Source organism: Peromyscus californicus, unplaced genomic scaffold (assembly GCF_007827085.1).
Source record: "Peromyscus californicus insignis strain IS unplaced genomic scaffold, ASM782708v3 Scaffold_11__1_contigs__length_118956290, whole genome shotgun sequence".
Taxonomy (NCBI): Eukaryota; Metazoa; Chordata; class Mammalia; order Rodentia; family Cricetidae; genus Peromyscus; species Peromyscus californicus.
The window spans coordinates 73,701,024-73,724,117 of record NW_026294402.1 but is presented as its reverse complement, the minus strand read 5'-3'; the positions used below and the strand labels follow the sequence as shown (position 1 = coordinate 73,724,117).

At 40.4% G+C, this 23,094-nt stretch overlaps 1 long non-coding RNA gene across 3 annotated transcripts in view; it reads right to left on the bottom strand.

The window, feature by feature from the left end:
* Positions 1-23,094, bottom strand: part of LOC128096031 (uncharacterized) — a 108,389-nt gene that overhangs the window by 18,664 nt on the left and 66,631 nt on the right. The window lies entirely within an intron of this gene.

The window sequence follows — 23,094 nt, the reverse complement described above, 5'->3', positions numbered from 1 at the left end:
GAAAAAAATGGAATAGAGCAGACGACCCAGGAAAAAATACACACAGTTACAACCACGTCGCTTTTCAGAAAGCCATCAAAAACATACACCACAGAAAAGAATACAGCTTTAACAAATGGTGCTGGGGGAACTGAGTTCCCACATGCAAAAGAAAAAAACTGCACCCTCACCTCTCAGTCCGCATGAAAATCAATTTAAAATGGATCAGAAACCTGAATGTAAGACATAGCATTTAAAACTGCTGGGAAAAGTTTAAGAAAAACACTTCAAGGCCAGGCGGTGGTGGTGCACGCCTTTAATCCCAGCACTCGGGAGGCAGAGGCAGACAGATCTCTGTGAGTTTGAGGCCAGCCTGGTCTCTAAAGCAAGTTCCAGGAAAGGTGTAAAGCTACAACGAGAAACCCTGTCTCAGAAAAAAAAAAAGAAAGAAAGAAGGAAAGAAAGAAAGAAAGAAAGAAAGAAAGAAAGAAAGAAAGAAAGAAAGAAAGAAAGAAAGAAAGAAAGAAAAACACTTCAAGGTACAAGAACAGACCAGGGTTTTCTGACATGGACTCCAATCAGAAAGGTTTATTCATTACTATGAGAATATAAACTTACATATCCAGTATGGAAAGCAATATGGAGGGTCCTCAGAATACTGAAAATAGAACCACCATATGACCCAGTTATACCACTCTGGAGTATATACCTGAAGAGATCTAAGTTCACATGCCACAAACATACCTGGACATCCATGTTTATTGCTACATAATTCATAATGGCCAGAAAATAGAATAAACCTAGATACCCATCAATAGATGGATGGGTAAAATGTTTTATGTTCATATTAATATAATCTATTATACACAATGGAATTATGTAACCATAAAAAAATCAAGTCATGATATTTGCAAAAAAAAAAGATGCAAATGGAAATTGCTGTTAAATGAAATAGGCCAGAGTCAAAAAGATCAATAACACATTTTCTCTTACTTGAAATTAAAAGTGTATGTGTGTGTGTGTGTGTGTGTGTGTGTGTGTGTGTGTGTGTGTGTGTGCATGTGCGTGTGTTGCAAAACTTGAAAGGGTATCAAGAGAAGGATGGAGGAGATTTTAAAGGAGCTGGGAAATCAATGTGGCAATGGAACATGTGACAAGAAGGTTGAAGTTGGGATTTACTGAGAGAAGAAAGAGAACCAACCGAAAGAGGAGACGAGGCCAGTGGGAATGCAGAGCAGATCAGGACAAAGTGCAAGGAAGGACATACACGTGTGAAAACAGCATGACGAAACCCACAACTTCGTATTCTTACCTAAATTATTACATAATAAAAATAATGTTAATCCACCTCACAGTGCTGGCAGGGAGCTGTTGTGTACTGTGGGTGGGAATGTAAATTAGCACAGCTATTATGCAGAACAGTATGGAGTACACAACACAGATGAATTCAGCATGCCAAAACATGCCTCCTTGCCCATGTGCAATACAGCACTATTCACCATAGCTATCAAATCATTGCATAAAGATAATGTAACAGATATACACAGCTGAATATTATTTAGCCATAAACAACATCATTTGCAACAAAACTGGCAGGATTGGAAGGCCTCTACCAAGTGAAATAAGCCAGATTCAAAAAAGATCAGTACCACACGTTCTCTCCTACGAAGTTCCTAAAAAAAATAAAATACGGTGTTGGCCTGAAGTAAAGCAGTGATGAATAGAGGTAGGAAGGATGAGACACTTGGGTACGGTTTGGGCATGCTATGTGCCTGCATAAAGCCAGTGCTGGATTCCATCAGTATCCGTTATTAGTGTAGCTAACACATGCTGATACAAAGAGTCCAAGCTAAAAAGAAGCCTCTCAAATACGGATTCCAGGGGCTTTAGTCATAAATAGCCGAAGCCTTGATGGGCTTTTGTTCCATTCCTGGTCTCACCTCTTGATCTTTTGCTTCCTTTTCCCTGGGCTTCCAGTGAGGAATCGTTCTGGGTCTTCTCCCACATTGCTGGTGATTTTTCTCTTCTGAACCGTAGATTTTTTATGACCCACGATTTCGCCCTGAATACTTTCACTCCTTTCTCAGCTGCCTCATTCCTCTGAACAATTTATTTGCTCCCCTGTCTTCAGTCAACACTTCTATGACCTCCACATCTGAAACCCAAGCCAAGTTCTCTCTTAGGTTTTCGTCCTCTGCTGCCGGCTGCATCCTGAAGCTTTGCACCTGTCCCATCTCCTTTCCACACTCTGTATCTCTCCCCTTTCTCACCGATTCTCCTCTAGACAATTCCGTCCCATCTGCCCAGGACTTAAGGTTTATGGTTTTGTCGTTTCTCATTCTTTTATCTCATCTTCTACCTCTAAATTGTAGCTAAGTCCTACAGATTCTAAGCATTCTGCAACGTCTCTCTAAGTAATTCATCTGTTAGCATTTCCTCCATGCTCAGACCTAGAACCTGTGATAATGCAAACACCTCCCACAGGTCTCTCTGACCTCAGAATAACCTCCATCCTTAATTAACTTGACCATAGATTCTCTCTGTTCCCAGTTTTGATTACATCATTTACTCGAATATAGGTATTCAATAACATTCAATATACCTCCTTTCCCTAACTTTCTCGCCCCCCCCCCCCCCCACACCCATAGTATGGCCTGGAACTTCTTCACAGCATGACCTCTCGCTGAACTTTCTCAATGATTGTTCTAATCTGTCCCACTTGAGTAACATTCCCATTGCAATACACAATCTAAGGTGTGTGTGTGTGTGTGTGTGTGTGTGTGTGTGCACATGTGTGTGCATGTGTGTATACCTGTGTGTGCATTCACAAGTAGAGACAAGAGGTCAAACTCAGATGTTATTCCTCAGCACAGTCATCCATCTTGTCTTCTGAGTAAAGATAGATATCTCATTGAGACCTGGGGCTTTTCACTAAGCTGTCCTGGCTAGCCGGTAAGCCCCAGGGATTTGCCTGTCTGCCTGGACAGCACTGGAATTACATCAATGTGTCACTATTTAATGTGCGTGCTGGGGACAGAACTTGGGTCCTCACATTTGCATAGCAAGAACTCTGTCTACCAAGTGAGCCGTCATCCTAGTGCCCACGTTCTAAGATTTTGACCACACACACACAGTCTCTTCAGGCTTTCTTCTTGAATTCCCTCCCTCATCTCTAGTGAGGGCCTCACTTGCCCACGTACGCCAGCAATCTCTCACCTCTTTTACATAGCTTAAACCATTTGGAGTCCTTTGTAATACTTTTCATTCTATATTTTCTAAGATAATCATTTAGGGATAGGTCATCTTCCATATGAAATCCAAGTCATTAAGGGCACGATCTATAAATGGCACCACCTTAAATCCACCATCTAACCAATAGTACAGGGTTTTACATGTGCTACACAGTCTGCAATCTATTTTAATTGTAAAAGTACTTATCAAATAGCCTGCTTGACTTTTATTGAATATGCATAAATGTAATTACCAATTCAGGATACTATTCACCTTGATGAGAGAACAGCACAATTAGAGCATATTGTATGCCCTTGCATAGTCTAATTAGGGTTCTCTTAATGTAAACAGAGAGAAGATATTTCAAAAATAGTCAACAATACTAGTACACATAAGCGCAAACTTGGTAGCAAATCTTTGGAAAAATCTCCCCAGCATAGCTTTCAATTCTAGATGCAGTTAATTGGTAGCATGGAAAACATTGACAAATCTCTCCAGAGCTTGTTGACATAAGTTCTCAATGGTGCTGGTAGGTTTTAACATCTTTAATTACAGTTATGTGCTGATGTGTTGAATCATTTTCAGTTCTGTTTAACCCCCGACTTTAAAAGCTTTCATTTCAATGCTAAAATCTAGCTGGCCTGCAAAGCCGTGAATGGAGGAGACTGTACTCAGTCCTTCCAGCTGCATTTGTCAAGTCAGAATCTGAGGCTATAAAATTCCCAAGTGGGAGAAGTTAAGAAGAAGTCCCACCCACGCACCTCTCCGGGCCTGAAGATCTGAACTCCCAGTCCCCCTGTCTTGATAAATTACCTTACAAATTAGCCCAATCATCTCACCATTATACTTGCAGGTTTTATTTCTTTCCTGGAACTTACCAAGATTAAAAATAAATTTTAGTTTCTTCCAACATAGTTTCCAAATTTGCAGCTCTTCTTTCCTTCACATCTGAGTCTACACCAAGCCAAATGCAGGATACTCCCTGCCCGGTGATGTCCCTGCTCATCCATCACGCCTTGCTGATGCGATCCAGTGCTGTAAGTTTTCTTCAGGGAGCATGGGTGGCCAGCAGACGTGAGCCCATGAGTGAATGGAAGAACTGTGTAAGAGTGTGTCTTGGGTAAGGAACAAGTACAGGCATGGTTGCCAGATCTCCTGATGTAGATGGTGTGTGTAGATAGTTTTAGTCTCTTCAAAAGGAAGAACCCAATTTCTGCTTTCATCCTTCCATGACATTTATTTTAATGGGTTTTTTTTCTATTTTCTGCATGCCAATTTAATTTACATGTGATTTTTAAGACCATGTAAACTCTCCTCAAAAATATCTGACATACATTAGGGATATGTGGGTACTGAAATGAAAAATTACCTCCAAGTTTGATTAACCTCTTTCTTTCAATGTATTCACTTTTTATTTTTTAGCAACAAAACTTAGAGCCAAAATTACTTTCTAATTGGTTCACCTGTATAATCTCTTTAACTTTTCTAGTAAAAACTTGATCCTGCTATGAATTGTCTTAAAATTCAGACAAATGGATGTTTCTATGTTACTTGTTCACTATATTCATTTTCAAGTTGACATTTTGATAATATGAAATAAAAAGCCATTTGGAGAGGACTTTTTATAAGGTTTTATCTGCACATTTGGTTAAGTGCTAACTTTGTTACTGTTTTCAGTTTGCTTCGAACAGACTATGAGCCATACAGCTAGAGCCTGTGAGAGGTGATATCACTTCCAATAGGCACAAAAAGCCGCTGGATGATCTCTTCAGGTACTCAAAATGTCATCTGAGGCATCCTTGAAGAGCCTCTATTACTTCTTCAGATTTTGTCACAGGGAACCTCAGGCTTGATCAGAAGGAGTCGGGGGCCTTTACTTTATTTCTCCAAGCAGTGCCTGCTCTGATTTGCAGAGCTCTTGGAAGGGGATCCGTCCATGTGCATTAGCAGTCAAAGAATTTCTGGAACAGAAAGTCTATGCCCTTCTCTGCTGTCAACTTTCTCTCAAGGAAGTCAAGGCAGGCTGGAGTGCTGGAGGGGACTAAAGGGACTCTAGGCAGTCTGAGCATGGCAAACATGGCTCTGGCAGGCCTAGCCCTTCCCCCCCTCATTCCCTTTGCCTTACTAAAAACCAGTAGATTACATTCCTAAACTACCCACCCAAGTCTATTCCCTTATTTGGCCATGTCCTCCTCCTGAGGCTGACTACCAAAGTCCAGCTTTCAAAGTATTGAAGCCCAACAATCAAAAGCCCCCTTTGGCTCACCTAATTAAAATGCCCAATTAAAATTAAACACCTCATCCTAACACCAGGTTTCCCCTTTTACCTTTATAAACCGCCATTTGCCTATGGGCCATGTCTGTCTCCTCTTTATCCAGAGGCAGTCCTTTCTCATTCCCCATCCCCCATTAGACTAATACCCCTTCCTCCTCTTCCTTCTGCCCTTCCTCCTTCCCCCTCTATCTCCTGTGTTTGTCTCTTATTCCCTGCCCTCTGTGCGTCTGGGGCAAAGAAATTTCCTTCGTGCTGAGAACTTGGTCTTGGGACGTCCTGAGTCTATAGTGATCCCTACATGAGCAGTTGTGAACTAAAGTGCTGATGTAGAATTAAATATAGAATGTAAAAGGAGATCAAGAAAGAGCCTGGCTGGATCAAGGTGTCATCTGCCCTCTGAATCTACGAAAGCAACCGCCATGCAAATGTGCCCAGTGGCCTTTCCCTCATAAGAACCATATTGGGATCGAGGCCCTGTTGTTCCCTGAAGCTCATCCTTGCATTTGTACCAAGGCCACACCTCCCCCAAACTTCTTGCTGCCAAGGGTTTGCTTTCTTTCTTTTTTCATTGACTTTGGCTTCAGAACACTGATGGAACTTCAAAAAACCTTTCTCAGACCACCCTGCAATTTGGGAGTGTACCAAATCCCGCGTACATCTCTCTTTTGCTTGAGGTTGGACTGGCAATGCCTTCTGACTCTGCTCTCTTCCCTCTGCTTCCTATATAGGCATTCCTTGTAATAGGATCCTTCATATTTAATTCTATCTTGGCATTTGCTTCTTGGAGGACTCAGACTAACGTACAAAACGCTCTTGTAATAGGCATGATGGTGACTGGCTAGAGGGTGGCTGAGTTTGTTCTCTGACATGGACAAAGAATTAAACATCCAGAAAAGGCAGAAGACCAAGCCGCAGAGACAAGAAAAGTAGCCGCTTTATACACTCTGGATGAAAGAGGCCTAAGGCTGGGAGTCTGTTAAATGGTACCTAGCTTGGGTACTTTATAGGGACCCTGGGTCCTCCCCTCCGCACACTGGTCTTGTTTAGACACCCACCTCATGCCTTCCTTCCAATTCTCCTCTCAGTGTTTTCTAGGAACAGGAAGCCACCATCACAGGAAACCCACTTTTTGCTTTTCTAATTTACCAATGTCCCTCTCACTCTCCTTCACTTTGAACCTGTCTTTGTGACCCCAAAACTTATTTCTAATCATGGTAGCACAGAATGTTTACAGAGATGAAACACTGGAGAATCTGCCTTCTAATTCTAATGCTGAGAATTTTGGTGAACTTGAATTGGACTATGCTCCCATTCCTGGGAGGGTTGTAGCTGGAGAAGACAGTCCAACCCCTGGATTTAGAAAGCTTGAGCCCAAGGAATGTCTTCCATTCTTTTGACCATGCTTCTTTCAGGAGACAGCTTGGCTACTCCTAATTACCCTGACTCACAAGCACGCGTCCATTCATCCTTGCTCACCTGTTAGTGATGGGCAGCGAAGCCTGTCCTGATGACTCCTAGGCAACCTTGTCCCGATAAAAATGCCTCAGCTCAGAAATGGAAAGAACTCTGACACTGAAGACACCAGTCAGTTTAGGGGGCATTGCTTTTAAAATCAATTGTATGATATTCTAGAAAGTGGGAGCCCCCTCTAAGAAACAGGCAAGATACATTAAGGAGTCAGGAGGGCTGTAACAACAGGACTCCACCTCCCTTCTCTGCTTCCCATTTAACTCCCAAGGCAACTTTAACTCAAAAAACATGTGGAACCTTCTAGATAGCCAACAGACTAAGATGGAATCAGAATTTTTTTAAATTCTCTCCAGACTATGGATATATAGTATTAGGTAGGTAGTTAGCAATTAGTAGGCTTGAAGATCATCCATGATGGATCCCTCCCTCATAATGTAATGGGCTTTAGATCCCACCTCCTCGGTTCCTCGTAAAAACATTAATTTGCAAATGAAAAACAGTAATCAGTAAAGAGAGAAGGAAATATCGGCATTGACCCTCCTTTGGATTTGAATTATCTTAACCATCAGTAACCCCTTCTACTTGGCATGTCTGCTGTTGATAAGCACCCTTTGACAAAGACAGCCAAGTCATCCAAGACCTTCTGTAACAAGAAGCAAATCCTCATGAAGCCTAATTTATAACCTCGGGAGAACAGCCTGAAGGCAAAGGAGAACACAGATATAATACTGAGGAAGACATGTCCGGATGGAAAGGGTAACTCCACCTTCACATGATATGTGCTTTATACCCCAGAAGCCTCCTCCTGGATGCAGATATTTACAGACCTTCACTGCTAAGCCTGCCCGTTTTCTGAGTTTTAACCCAGTAAGTGTAATTTTTGTCTTTTATACCTCTCTTTTGGACACTGGCCAAAATCCTAAATCTACTTGCCTGGACACCTCCCCCACACAGCTGTTTGAAGGTTTCCAAGGTTCCCAGCAACTTTCCTGCCGTCTAACGCAGAAAGCTCAAACATCAAAGTTTTCTCTTTTCCTCGCCCCAGTTCCCACCTCCCAGCAGCAGCCAAGACCCCCAGCTTCCGTGCTCTTTTTTCTCTCAAACTCCAAATGCGTTTATCCTCGTATTTCTTTTTGAATTTATTTTAAAATATTCCAAGACTTATTCCAAGACTAAGAACCTACAAAAAGGAGCCTGTGTGGCCTGGTAGTGAAAAGAGAAGTATAAAAGGGAGAATCGTGCAGACCGTGCAGACCCGTTCAGCATCATCACTTGCCACGTCAGTGTCTACGAGCCCCTGTGAGCCCTGCGCATGCTCTCTTGGGGGCCTGCTCTTTTCTGAAGAGGAAACAGATAGAGAACAGATCTGGGGGAGAGAGGAGATAGGGGCAGCAGCTGGGAGGAGTGGAGTGAGGGGAAACTGTGATTGAGATGTATTGTATGACAGAAGAATCTATTTTCAATATTTTTTAATTAAATAAGTAACTTTTTTTTAAATAGGAGAATGGCCTGGGGAGAAAGGCTTCCTCTATTGACAAAAAGCTGCCTGGCCTCGTTAGGGTCAGCATCCTTCTCAAATTCAGTGTTCTAACAATATACTGTAAAACTGATAATGATTTAAAAAAATAATTTTTGCTGGAGAAATTGGTTTTTGTAATGATTAATCCTAACTGAAATTTTAACCTAGAACATGAACCTATTTTCTACTCAAAAAGATTTACGTTTCTAAAGGTAATCAGATATCTTTTATCTTAAGCACTATATGAGAAAGCCTGGCTCCTTTTGTTAGCTTCATAGTTAGCCTTTATTAAGGAAGAAAATCAAGTTTGTGTGTAATTAATTTGATAGGTGCAATATGAAAAAAATGGTCCCTATTTTCCCATATGCTAAAATAAAATCAGAAAAATATTCCACTTCATCTAGCCAAGAGGTGGATAATCAATCCAAGTTTTTAAAAAGGGGGAAAAAGAAAATACTTGAGTTCTACAAGCAAGATCCACTCAATGCCAAGAAAACAGTAAAGTAAAATCATTATTACTTTTTTCATTGCTTTACATAGATCATATTTCTTCTACTCAATTCAAAATGTTGATCCATAGCATTTTGTATTTTGCTTTACCTAAAATGTTTTCTAATTTGTTATGAGCTTTTCACCAACATTTCATTTATTTATTATTTGTGTGTGTGGTGGTGTGCATTGAACCCAGGGCCTCACACATGCTCAACTCTGCCTCTGAACTGTGTCCCCAGCCCCATCAACATCTTTAACGTTGTATAGTTTTCTGTTCTGTGGCTTTCATAATATGATTAAACCTTCGCTATTTGAAGATGTTTACATTACTTCAATTTTTGCATTAATTAACGTTTAAGAGTGTGTGTGTGTGTGTGTGTGTGTGTGTGTGTGTGTTTAGGATCATTCTCAAGATTGTAATTGGTAGATTTAAGATTATTGACATTTGAGGCTATTAATATCCATTGATTTGTATCTTCACTGGTAAATTATGAATGAGTTCATTGGAGACCTTGAGTAACATGGAGGAAAAATATGGAGGATCATAAAATATTTATTTGAAACATCTTTTCTGATGTGAAGTTAAGTGGCATCTCGTTTAACCTTGCATTTCTGTACCAGAAATATTTAACATCTTTTACCAGATTTGTTAAATAATCTATATTTTTCTCTTTGGGATAACTTCAGACTTCTTATTTTCAAGCTCTCAGACATGGTTTCTACACTCTTCCTAAAAATTATCATCTTCAATTACTTTAGGTAAACAGATCTCAACAAGACTCTTGGGCGTTCTGGGTCAGTCAGCATATTTGTCTCAGTTGCTGTTGAGAATTTTACAGGAATGTATGACCAGCAATATTGGCATAACCCTGTGAATGTGGGTGTATGAGTGACATCAATGAACATCAGCTTAGCTTCAGTCTCTCCCAAAACAAAAGAATCACTGACTTATACCACAGTAACAAGATAACTAATTAATGAAATATATTTTCTTCCTTAAATTTGTATTCTATTATCTCATGTTTTCCTAAAAGTTTCCTTAACCGTTATTGCCATCCATAGAGTAAACTCCCCAAATTAAGAAGTAATTATCTGATGGACGGTGGTGGCACATGCCTTTAATCCCAGCACTCGGGAGGCAGAGCCAGGCGGATCTCTGTGAGTTCGAGGCCAACCTAAGCTACAGAGTGAGTTCCAGGACAGGTACCAAAGCTACGCAGAAAAACTCTGTCTCGGAAAAAAAAAAAAAGCAATAATCCATTTGCATCACTGGTTTATATTTTCCCTGATATATGTCTAGATGTAGAGAATTTGATACAGTGGTTTGGTTTTTTTAATTATTATTATTATTATTATTATTATTATTATTATTAACTAAACCAATTCATCCTCCCAGATTGTGGTTTGAAAGTTGGATAGAGCACTATAAATCAGTGTAGAAAATAATTTTGCCAAATTTCAGTCTCAATCAACCTCATTGAAGTTCACCCTTTTGTTGGCCTAAATATATTGACATGACATTTTTTAACTTCTTAAGAGTTTATTTTAAAGGCTCAATGGGCTTCCTGGGTGCCAAACTACTTTATAAGATACTTCTGATGATATATACTAAAATAAATTAACAACATATGGAATCAATGTTCCCTAAAAATATATGTGTTTTTAAAGTTAGAGAGGGGGCAAGAAGAGGTGGTGGGCAGAATGATTGGAGTTTAGCAAATCCAAAATTTTTTGAAAACTTGTTCCAGATGCCTGATGAGCCCCCTGGTGTCCCTAAGTTTCACCCAAGCCTGCTATAAATAAAGATAATTATAAACAGCAATAAAGTAAGGTTAAGGAGGTATGCAATGGCTCTTACAGGAATCAGAATTAACTCTGGACTGAACTGCACCACAGACAACAGAGGATGTTGTCAATCATGAGTAGAAGTATATTTTTTTTAATATGCCAACATGGAAGAAATGGGAAAATAACAGAACAACTTCACACACAAACATCATGACAGCCTGCACTTCATCCTACCATCCAGAAGCGCCATTGTGTAGCCAGCGGCTCTTAAGATAGGGTGATAAATCTCCCATTCAAGATGTCTGGAAACCATGTTTGGCTATCACCACGGCTGAGAAGAACTTCTACCTTTTATAGGCCAGCAGCCAAGGATAGTTACCATCCTGGAGTTCTGTTTCTCTAAATAGCTATGGTATTTCTAGTACTTCGCCATCCCTCATGGGTCCTAAAGTACCCTGCCAGCTTTCTTTCCACCCCTCCCAAACTCCAGATATCTTACCTTTGTGTCGTCTCTCTACAATTTCCCTACTTAGAATTAGTTATCTCTCCTCTTCAGTTACCCACTCCTCATCTTCCCCTCCAAAAAGACGTTTTTCCAAATCTTTCCTCAAGGACCAACCTCCAGAGTGAAGTTTTTAATCTCCTCTCAATATCATTTAATAGCCTCACCCACATTATTTCATATTTCTTTGATCATATAGAGGATATTCTATCTTAAGAAAATCTGCACGATTAAATTCTGCTGATTATTTTTATCAGGGTTGTGATTGGGTAGACTCAGCTATAGCTGAACACTTTATTTGGCTTTATGAAGATAGTTTTGCCATGTGTGCTCACACACACTCATATGTGTGGATATAAATGTGGACAGGTGGGAGTTAATAGAGACACATTTGTACAGACACACCAACGCCATCTTCATTTGAGGATGCTGCTGCCTGAGGCCCTTGCTGCCAGGGCTGCTTCTTACTTACCTCCTATTAAGGTTTAAAGTGCACCCAGAAAGAGTCAACATGGAAAAATATCATCAATGCTTCTTCAGGGAAATAATTCCCAGACTCATTGGCTGGAAGACATAAACTGTACATCTGGACCACAGCAAGCTTCAGAGTGACTATGGAGAGTTTCAGCTTTCAAGGCAGCAAGAGTTATACTAGAAAACATGCTTCAGAAGAGCCCATTATGGGCTTCATAGGAAAAGACATAGGGATTTAGTTGAAAAATAAATAGCTTTTACCAAAGGCAAATACACATTCCCAACATCCTCATTGTCTGCCATGTTGGAGCTGTGATATGTGCAGAGGGCCCTGAGGTCCTGTCACTGTCCTAAACAATCTTGACCTGTGTGTAATACTTCCGGGGTCCATATGTGTTTGTGTAAGTGCTTCTAAGAGAAACAGCTCCACGTCATTCATGTTCCCACTTTAAATTTTTAGAGAGTGCTTTTAATTCTTGAAAAAAAAATACATCTTGTTTTGTATATACTAGAGTTTTTTAATGAATTAAAAAGCACTACTCACAATAAATAAATAAATAGCTTTAATTTAATTTAGGGTTGATATCGCTTTGTGGTAATGTCTAGTACTCAGCCTTTGCCTGAAGAACACTCAGCCGATGAACGTCGATGTCTCCCTCTCTGAGGGTTTCTCTGGATGTCTGCCAGAGTACTGTGCACTGAGGTGGCTGCCACCATGATCAGACTCATAGTCTCTCAGCCATTCCTTCCAGCCTTATCATTGGTGCAAGATTAAAAGCCCAAGCTACCCAAAACTTAACCTCAGAACAAAGAGGAAGTACACCCTCAGGGACAGGTGAGAGCTTTTGCTGACACTTTCTCCATATCTGTAGACTGATGATGAAAATTAGCAATAAAATGATCTCTTGTCAGTAGAAGTAATGGAATCAATGCCAGTGCTTTCTCTAGCTGGAAATCCATAGCTATTACATGAAGATAACAAATGCAAAAACTGGCAAGGGATCTTGAAAACCATCTCCAATTCTATCACATAGAAACCATCACTGAGAATCTTGGTTCACAGTCACCCAGAGTCCGCATGTGTGTATTCACGCAGAGATACATATATGGCCTCCAAGATAAAACTAAAAAGCACATACAGCCTTCAATCCATTTTGTTATTTAATTTGTTAGGACATTTCTATGCTCAGCAGAAATTGAAAATAAATTTCCACTTTTTTAATTTTCTTAATATTCCACTAAATAATGTCTCAAGATTTGCACAAACATGGTGCTACTTGGTGTCTAGACTTTTCTCAATGATTCACTCTTTCCTGGAATCCTTTAGCTGGCGCATTTGTACATACACTGTAGACATTTCAGTGCTGCGTGTGTGTGTGTGTGTGTGTGTGTGTGTGTGTGTGTGTGTGTGTGTGTGTGCAAAGTCCAAGACTGAAATCACTGTCTCTTACTACAGTGGCAAAATCATTTTAATTTACATTGCCAAGTGCATGCCCCCAGAAGCCATAGCAATCACTGTCCAATCAGAAACTGCTTACGGAGAAATCACTTATGAGTTTAAAAATGTTATTAACATAGTTTTGGGAATATAGTCCAATCCCAGTTTTGAGACCACTTATGTGAATATGTAAGTTGTTTAAAATTGTAACGTTAGCACTGTGGCTCTCTCTCTTTCTCTCTCTCCCTCTCTCTCTTTCAAGGGCTAAGGATCCTGAGGGAGGAGCTTGTGACAGATTAAGAAGAGGGGGAAAAGGAAGGTTTGTTCTTTTCCTTTAAGATGAGAACTAAAATAGAGTTTCTGTCTCTAGTCATTTATACAGTATTCATTCTGAACCAGCTCTAATAAAAAGGCTCAGAACTTTCCTCACAGAGTCAAGGAGAAAAAGCAGTTTTATCTCAGGTTTTAAGCAGTTCTCAAAAACACATCACTGAATTATGTTTTAAGGTGAAATTTAATTTCTGTATCAGTGTCTGACGGTACACATAACTGGGAATCTTGGATAGGTTGTCCATTATGATGATAGTTGGGGGTGGATGGACTGGGAAGATGGCTCAGCAGGTAACATGTTAATGGTAATCATGAAGGTCTAAGTCCAGGTCTGCAACACCCATGTAAAACCTAAGTGTGGCAGTGCCCCAACCTGTGCCCCTAGTAACGGGGGAGGTGCAGATGGGTATCTGAAACTCTTTGGCCAGTCAGCCGAGTTGGACAAATGAGCTTCCGTTAGAGACTGTGTCTCAAAAAGAGAGGAAAGCTGCCCAGAGTCAGCCTCTGTCCTGCACATGCACAAGTAGAGATGTGTATGTGTGGCTGCACACAGAAATGCACACACCCACATTAGCAAGTATAACACACACACACACACATACTACGGTTGGATATATTTAAAAAGAAAAATCAACAATTTAACCACTAAATAAATTTATTTGGGTTATAAATTTAAAACAGCAGAAACCATATAGGTTCATAGACCAAGCAAATAAGATTATTTTGGCAATTCTCATCAATGCCATTTTGATAACATTAACAAGATAACGTTAACTGTGATGTCCAATTATTTCATTGCAAGCGCCTAAGACTCTCTCATGGTAAAGCATTTTAAGGAATAAGTTGCATAAAAGTCAAGACAAGGGAAGAACGCATTCCTTCTCCCTTCCCACAGAACAGGAAAGAGCGTGCTGAGAAAGCAGACGCAGCAGGAAAAACAAGCAAACCGAACACACAGGACTGCAGCCCACAAGACATGAGGTCATCCCTTGAGGTCTCATAGAAAACTAAGTGATGCTTTTGTGGAACAGACTCATACCACAGCTCAGTCTGCCATCCGCGTGCTGGCCTGCTTCTGAGAGGCCCTATGCGGTCACTCTGGAACAGTACTGAAAGAATGAGAGAAACACATTTCAGGAACTACTTGCTATCTGCAGCAATGGAAAGTTTATGTGAAGAGAGGACAAAAAAAAGTGGTTCTGTTGTTAGAAGTGGATGCCCTGAGCAAATGGCTCCTGGACTCTGTGAAAATGCCCCAAGAATAATATTCTCTTTGCATTTGACAAGCAGAACATGTACATAGCAAAAAACGTAACATTATAACAAAAATAACACGATAAAAAAATCAGATTTCCTATGTTGGGCAAATTAAGACTTTTATTTAAAGGCCCATTCAAAAGTCAACATAGACAAAATCATCCACCCCTATGCAAATTATCTTTCATAATCACTGGTGGTTCATTATTCTATTTAGTTTTCATTTTCGTCCTGACAAAAACAGAAAGTTGGACATCTAAGAAACCTTCTAGTTTAATGAGCCTTAAAATTTGTCAAATAAAGTAAAATTATAAACTTTATCCCTCATTTAATTACTTGAAATCCTGAAACAAACGAGCATGCAAAAGGCACACACCCCTTACAGCTGCTGGAAGTAAAAAGCAGAGGATCCCAACTCTTGTGTCCAGCCCCACAGGCTCAGCAACTGCAGAAGCTGTGAAGATGGCCTCGTTCCAAAGTGATCTTTTCCTTCTAAGGCAGGAGTGAGGCTATTCAGGAGCATCTGGAGAATCTGGGAAATGTCTCAGTCACCTCCCAAGGTCCTGAACACTTCCTAGACAGCTAATGATAGCAACAAGTAAGCACCAGGACATCCCCCATCTCACATCCTGTGCCTCACCTGGTCTGAGGACAGGACAGGAAATGATTGCTTTGGGATGTAAGTGGTAGGTGATGAATAGTAATGCTGATAACCACCTACACATCTGTAAACAGCTTTTTTTAAAAAAAATGATGCCTGACTCAAATTCAAGGAGAAAAGGTCTAGGCTAGCACTTCCCTTAAGAAACCAACAAATGTTTGGAAAGCAGTTGAGTTATAAACATGATGTAAAATCATAACCATGCTGTATCCAGGTGCTTGGAGACATGGGCGGCAAGCCAGTCTCTTTAGAATCTTTGTGTAGACTGCTGGAAAGACCTACTTCCCTGAAAACATACAGCCCATTGACTCAGGAGTTATCCGTCCACTACATAGATGAATGGGAACAAAGTTAAAGACATCAAAGTATCTGAAAAACACATTTTACTGATTTGGAAAGAAGTTAGCCAACACTGGCCCACCCGTTTCCATCTACCGAGGAAAGCGACAGTGGGGCGTGGGTTAGATGCAGAAAGGGTTTCCTGCTGGTCTTCTCATTACTTCTGCAAAGCTGGTTATGAACACATAAAATGACTTTTCAACACGCTCAGGAAATCAGCAATGTGATAATGAGCACCTCTCTACCCCACTTTCCTGGGCTACATTCCCTTTCTCCGCTATACTCACGATAGCTTTTATATTCCACCCTCTTTTTTTTTTCTGAAATTTAAGTATTTTATCAGCTCCCTTACTGAGAGGTGACAGGACAAGCTCCGGGCGTTTCACTACTCTGGAGTTATTTGTCTCTCAGTAGAAGAAAAGACTTAGCCAGTGAGATGAAGGACAGTGGAGGGAAGCTAAGCCTCAGCCAAACGAAAGCAGAGATATATGGAAATGAGCACTCTCAAGAGTCTACAAACACTGACTATATAAGTCACCCCCCCACTTCTCCTAAGCTTAAAATGGGTGTCTCGCTATTAGTGTTTCTAATGTCTCCTTATCACCACCATACTAAGTTAACAAGTAACAGTGACAAAAATAACTTTAAAACCCGGGAGGAAAAAACACTTTTCACTGAGACATTCAAAAGATTCACCCACGGAAGATCTTAAACCATTAAGAGGAAAAAGAAAAAAATCTTATCTACCCATTATACCAACAAAGTCCTAAGTCCACTAAGAAATCTTTTGAGTTTAGTAAGTTCCCTTAAACCTCCAAAACAGTGATGTGATGACGAATCTTGGTGGTCACCTTGAATGCATCTGGAATTACTAAAAGCCCACACCATTCCCAGTTAGCTCTCTCAGTCTTGGGCTTGTGGATCAAGATGTGAGCTCTCCCACCTGCCTGCCAGCTGCCATGACCCACTATGATGGCCATGGACTCTAATCCTCTGAAGCCATTAGAGTCCAAATTAAATATTTTATTTTATAAGTTGCCTTGGTCATGGTGTTCTGTCACAGTGTTAGAAAAGCAACTGAGAGAAACAGTAGATCTGCAGAATGAAACGTTTATTAAATTATAGTAGTCACCTATTTGACTAATATGATCTTTATTCATCTCACAAATTTTAATTGAATGTAATGGCTGAAAACTTACTTTTAATACAAGACTTTTCAGAATGACTTCTTCATGGAAACAGTTGCCAAACACCTCACTGAGAGGCAGCTGCGCAGTCTGCCCTCCAGAGAGCAACAAATAAACAGTACTCACGAACACAGCTGTCAAGTCACACGTCAAAGCTTGTTTTTCCCAGGACATTTTTTAAATCATACAGCCTTAAGAAGCTGTTTAATTTTAGTTATTTATAGTCTTCTTGTCATTGCTTTTCATACTTTACTCGCAAGTCTCTTAGTGAGCGCTCAATAATTGTTTGCACTACAGTTGGAGGAGATGAAAGTAATTACTGTTTAATAAAGAAATTTTAAAAGAACAAACCTCATCATTTCCCTCCCATGTTTTAATCAAATGTTTTGTATTTTTCATAACCACTTCCATAAACAATTGTTCCTATGCCAACTCCCACACACCTGCCTGTATTCTTCTAAAGGGACGTTTTCATTACCCACAATCCACACTATAAGATGACATCTTAAAACCATTCCATGTTGATTTTCCTCTGCAAATGAATTCATAATAATTTTTCAAACTTAATGATGCTAAATTGACTGTGTTCCCCTTTGATTCACACCATCATGCTAGAGCTTCTTTCTCATGGGGATGGAAGGAGTCTCAGACTTACACAATATTTAAATCAAGAAATACATTTCCATAATAATGTGTCAAGTCATTGTTCTGGGAAAGCAAGTTTTGTTGGTTTTTTGTTGTTGTTGTTGTTGTTTTTCAGTAAATAGCACTGTAATGCTGCTGTGCAACAGCACAGGCTAATATGGGAAACTTGAATGAACACAAAAGAAAAGCTTTGTTGAAGAAGCAAAGAGCAATCTCTACAGCTAATACAAAAGTCTTCCCTGCAGTTTCCGGAAACTACCACTTTTGTCCCTACTTTTCCTTCATTGAAAATACACTATGTTCTTATTACAGATTCTCCACCCCAGCTCTTCTGAGATCCTCCCCTCCCCTCCTCCCTCTCCTTAGAAAACAAACAAGCATCTACAGCATAAGAATAAAATAAGATAAAAAAAACAAAGACAGCCAAACTGGGATAGAACAACACAAACAAACAGAAGGGAAAAGAACTAAAAAAAAGGTCAAGAAACACACATAGATAGACACAGAGACATGCACGTTCAAACACACTCAAATCCCATAAAAACAAAAAACCAGAAGCCATGAAAGGACCTGAAAGATTGAAAAAGAAAAATGTCCTGGGTGAAGGGTGGGGGGGACATGCCATTAGATTGTTTTGTGTTGACCATCTACTGCTGGGTATGGGGCCTGGCCTTAAGAGTGGTTTGTATTCCAAGTGAGACTCCATTGGAGAGAACTGAATTTTCATTTACAAGCAGTCATCAGTTGGAGATAGCTTCTGGGTTAGGGATGGGAGCTTGTGTCCACTTCCTTCAGCACTGGGACCCCATCTGGCACAGACCTGTACAATCCCTGGGCATGCTGCCACAGTCTCTGTGAGCTCATATGTGCACTGGTCCTGCTGAGTTTAGAAAGCCTTGTTTCCCTGGGGTCCTTCCTTCTCTCTGGCTCTTAAAATCTTTCCACCTCCTCTTCATCAGGGTTCCCTGAGCCCTCAGGGAAGAGATTTGGTGGAGAAATCCCACTTAGGATTAAGTGTTCCAAGGTCTCTCACTCTATGCACTGTCTGGCTTTGTTCCCATCGACTGCAGGAAGAAGGAAGCTTCTCTGATGATGACTGAGTGAGAGACAGTATTAGAATACAGCAGAATGTTATTAGGAGTCATTTTATTGCTACATTCCTTTATCAGAATAACAGTATTTGTCTTATCCCCTGGGTCCCCAGTCTATTTGGTTCTCAGGTTCTTGACCACCTGGGCAGTACTGGGTATAGGCTTTACCTCATGGAGCGGGCCTGAATTCCAATCAGATACTGGTTGGTTACGCCCCCAAGCTTTGGGCCACCATTGCACTAGCTCATAGTGCAAGCAGGTCATCATTGTAGATCACAGGATCTGTAGCTGGGCTGGTGTTTACCTTTCCCCTCTGATAGTCTGTAGAGTACCTTCCAGTGTCATTTACACTAGTCCATAAAGGAGAAGGCTCTAGGCAAGCACCAGCCCAAATTCTTTGTGTTCAGTGAGTTGTGTAAGTGTTGTCTTCAGCAACAGGGCCTTACCATCAGTTAGTGGAGAGCAAACAATAGCCTTGGCAGTAGCCTTGTTTGGCATTCTCATGGGAACCTTTTGGCCAACTACTCGATTAGATGTAACCCATTCCTGGTACAGGGAGCTTCATTTGGCAATGACCTACATCCAGAAAGGGCTCTGTCCCCCATGTAATTTAGATTGTATATAAATATATTTTCCTTATATACATATTAGGAAACTTTATATTTTCAGACCAGTAGTATTTAGTTTTACTCTAGGTCTCTGGACTATCTGGTCTCTGGTTTTTGGTCACCCAAGCAATGTTGAGTATGGGTTCCATCTCATGGAGTGAGCCTTATGTCAAATGAGACAAAGGTTGGCTATCCCCACAAGTTTTGTGCCACCATTGCCCTGGCATATTTTGGAGGCAGAATTGATTGTAGATCAAAGGTTTTGTGCCTACATTGGTGTTTATTTTCTCTTTGGGTAGCATGCAAAGTACATTCCCATATCAAGGACATCAGAACATAGAGGAAAAGGTTTGATGCAGGCACCAGCTCGACCTCTCCTTGTTCAGTGGGATGTGTGGGTGTTGTCTTCAGCAATGGGACTTTGCCATCCATTTGCAGAGAGCAACCTAATTATCTTGGCAACAGCCTGAGTTGTTTGAAAGTTTGCATGGGACCCCTTTGGCCAACAACTCAATTGGATGTAACCCAGTCCTGGTACTGGAAGCTTTGGTGACAAAAGATAGACAATTGGGACTCCATCTTCCTAATTATTTGGAAACTTCATTAGGATCACCTTCATTTATTTTAGAAAGTTTCCATTGCATTAGGTTTCCATAACACCCCTCAAATCCAGCTGACCTCCCTACATTTCCTCACTCAACCCCACTTTCCCCTTCCCATCTGATTCTCCCATCCCTGTCCTCTCTGCTCCCAGTCCACCCATAAAAATATATTCTATCCACCCCCAGATACTTCTTCTGTATTTGACCTCTCTGGGACTACAGATTGTAGGTTGGCTATCATCTATTTAATGACTAATATCCACATATAAACAAATACACACCATATCTATCTTTCTGGGTCTGGGTTACCTCACTCAGGATGAATTTTTCTAGTCCCATCCATTTGCCTACAAATTTCATGTCATTTTGTTTAACAGCTGAGTAATGATTGTTGTGTAAATGTAACACATTTTGTTTATCCATTCTTTGTTTGGTGGACATCTAGGTTGTTTTCATTATCTGGCTATTATAAATAGAACAACAATGAACATGGTTTAGCAAGTGTTGGTGTAGTACATTGAAGCATCTTTTGGGCATATACCATCTAGAATGGTATAGCTGGATCTGAGGTAGATCAATTACCAACTTTCTGAGGGCCACCATACTGATATCCACAGTGGCTGTACAAGTCTGCACTCCCACCAGCAATGGACAAGTGTTCCCCTTGCTCCACAACCTTGCCAGTATGCAATATCACTTGCGTTACTGATCTTAGCCATTCTGACAGGTGTAAGATGGAATCTCAAAGTAGTTTTGATTTACATTTCCCTGATGGCTAAGGATTTTGAACATTTAAGTGTTTCTTGGCCATTTGAGTTTCCTCTATTGAAAACTGTCTAGATCTCTACCCCATCTTTTGATTGGATTATTTGTTTTTTTTTTATTTCAGTGTCTTGAATTCTACTCCTCTTGAGTGTACTTACTTCTTTTTGTTCTAGAGCCTTTAGGTGTGCTGTTAAGTTGCTAGTGTAAGATCTCTCCAATTTTTTTTTTAATGTAGGCACTTTAGTGTTATGAACTTTCCTCTTAGCATGTCCCATAAGTTTGGATATGTTATATATTCATTTTCATTCAATTCTAGAAAGTCTTTAATTTCTTTCTGTCTGTCTTGACCCATTCTTTCATTTAGTAGGGAGTTGTTCAGCTTCCATTAGTCTGTAAGTTTTCTGTTGTTTCTGTTGTTAATATCCAGCTTTAATCTGTGATGGTCTGATAAGATGCAAGGGTCATTTCAAGTTTCTTGTGTCTGTTGAGACTCTTTTGTGTTTGCATGAAATGTTCTGTAAATATCTGTTAGGTCCATTTGGTTTATGACATCTGTTAGCTCCAACATTTCTCTGTTTAGTTTTTGTCTAGATGACCTGACCATTAGTGAGTCTGGGGTATTGAAGTCTCCCACTATCAATGTGTGAGGGTCAATATGTGATTTAAACTGTAGTAGTGTTTCTTTTACAAATGTGGCTGCCTTTGTGTTTGGGGCATAGATGCTGAAAATTGAGACATCATCTTGGTGGATTTTTCCTTTGATGAGTGTATAGTGTCCTTCCTCATCTCTTTTGATTAGTTTTGGGTTAAAGTCTATTTTGTAAGATGTTGAAATGTCTACACCAGCTTGCTTCTTATGTCCATTTGCTTGGTATATCTTTTTCCAACCCTTTACCCTCAGGTAATATCTATCCTTGATGTTGAGGTATGTTTCTTTTATGCAGCAGAAGGATGGATCCTGTTTTTGCATAAATTCTGTTAGTCTGTGTCTTTTTATTGGGGAATGGAGACCAATAATGTTGAAAGATATTAATGACCAATAATTGTTGATTCCTGTTGTTTTGTTGTTGCTGGTGGTGGTGGTGGTGGTGGTGTGGGAGTGTGTGAATGTGTGAGTGTGTGTGTGTGTGTGTGTGTGTGTGTGTGTGTGTGTGTGTGTGTGTGTGTGTCCCTTCTTTCAATTTTTCTGGTCTGAGATTATTTATTCCCTGTGTTTCCATGGTTGTAGTTAACCTCCTTAGGTTGAGGTTTTCCTACTAAGACCTCCTGTAGGGCTAGATTATAGATATTGTTTAAATTTGGCTTTATCATACAATATCTTACTTTCTCCATCTATGGTGATTAAGGGTTTTGCTGAGTATAGTAGTTGGAGCTGGCATATGTATTCTCTTAGAGTCTGCAGCACATCAGCTCAGGCTCTTATGGATTTTAGGGTCGCTATTGGGAAGTCAGGTGTGATTCTAGTAGGTCTGCCATTGTATGTTACTTGGTCTTTTTCCCTTGCATCTTTTAAAATTCTTTGTTCTCTGTTTAGTGTTTTGATTATTATGTGGCCAGGGAACTTTGTTTTCTGGTCAAATCTATCTGGTGCACTGTATGCTTCTTGTGCCTTTTCAGGCATCTCCTTATTTAGGTTTCAACAATTTTGTTGAAAATATTTTCTTGGCCTTTGAACTGAGATTCTTCTCCTTCCTCTATTGCTATTATTATTAAATTTGGTCTTTTCATAGTGTCCCCAATGTCTTAGATGTTTTGTGCCAAGAGTTTTTTAGGTTTAACACTTTCTTTGACAATGTATCCATTTCCTCTATCATCTATATTATATCACAGGGCCTACTGTGGTAGAGTTGCTGTGCTCTAATGGAGACACGTTTTTCCGGTTGTTATTGATTGTGGTTTTACGCTGGTATCTAGACATCTGGAATTGGGATGATTATAGGTCTAGGTACTGGTTTCTGGTTTTGTCTTTGTTGGGTGGGTGTTTTGTTCCTTAATTTCTGTTTCCTTTCTGGTTTTTTAGGAAAGTGTGGAGTCTGCGTGTTGCCTGGTAGGAAATTTTCTGTGGGCCTGATAGGTGTGGCCACTGGGGATTCCAGGTAAAATGTGTTTCTGGGTATTGGGAGCTGATAATTAGGAATGAGGATAGGCTGGGGATCTGAAGAGGGTTCACAGGAAGGAGGAGAGCAGAGTGCTCAACCAGGATCTGCTTATTTTGTCTCCTTGGTATCGGGGGAGAGGGTAGAGAAAGGTCACCCCTAGAAGGTCTGTTATAGCACTAGGGATGAGTGTCCTGCTTAGCTGATGTGTCCGTAAGGAATGCCTGATGGTGTTGGAGGCTGTAATACTGGGATGAGTTGGGGGAAAGAAGGTTGAAGGAAAAGATAATTTGTGCTCCATTGGAGATGGGGATGTGGTGGGTAGGGATGAGACTGGGGAGACTG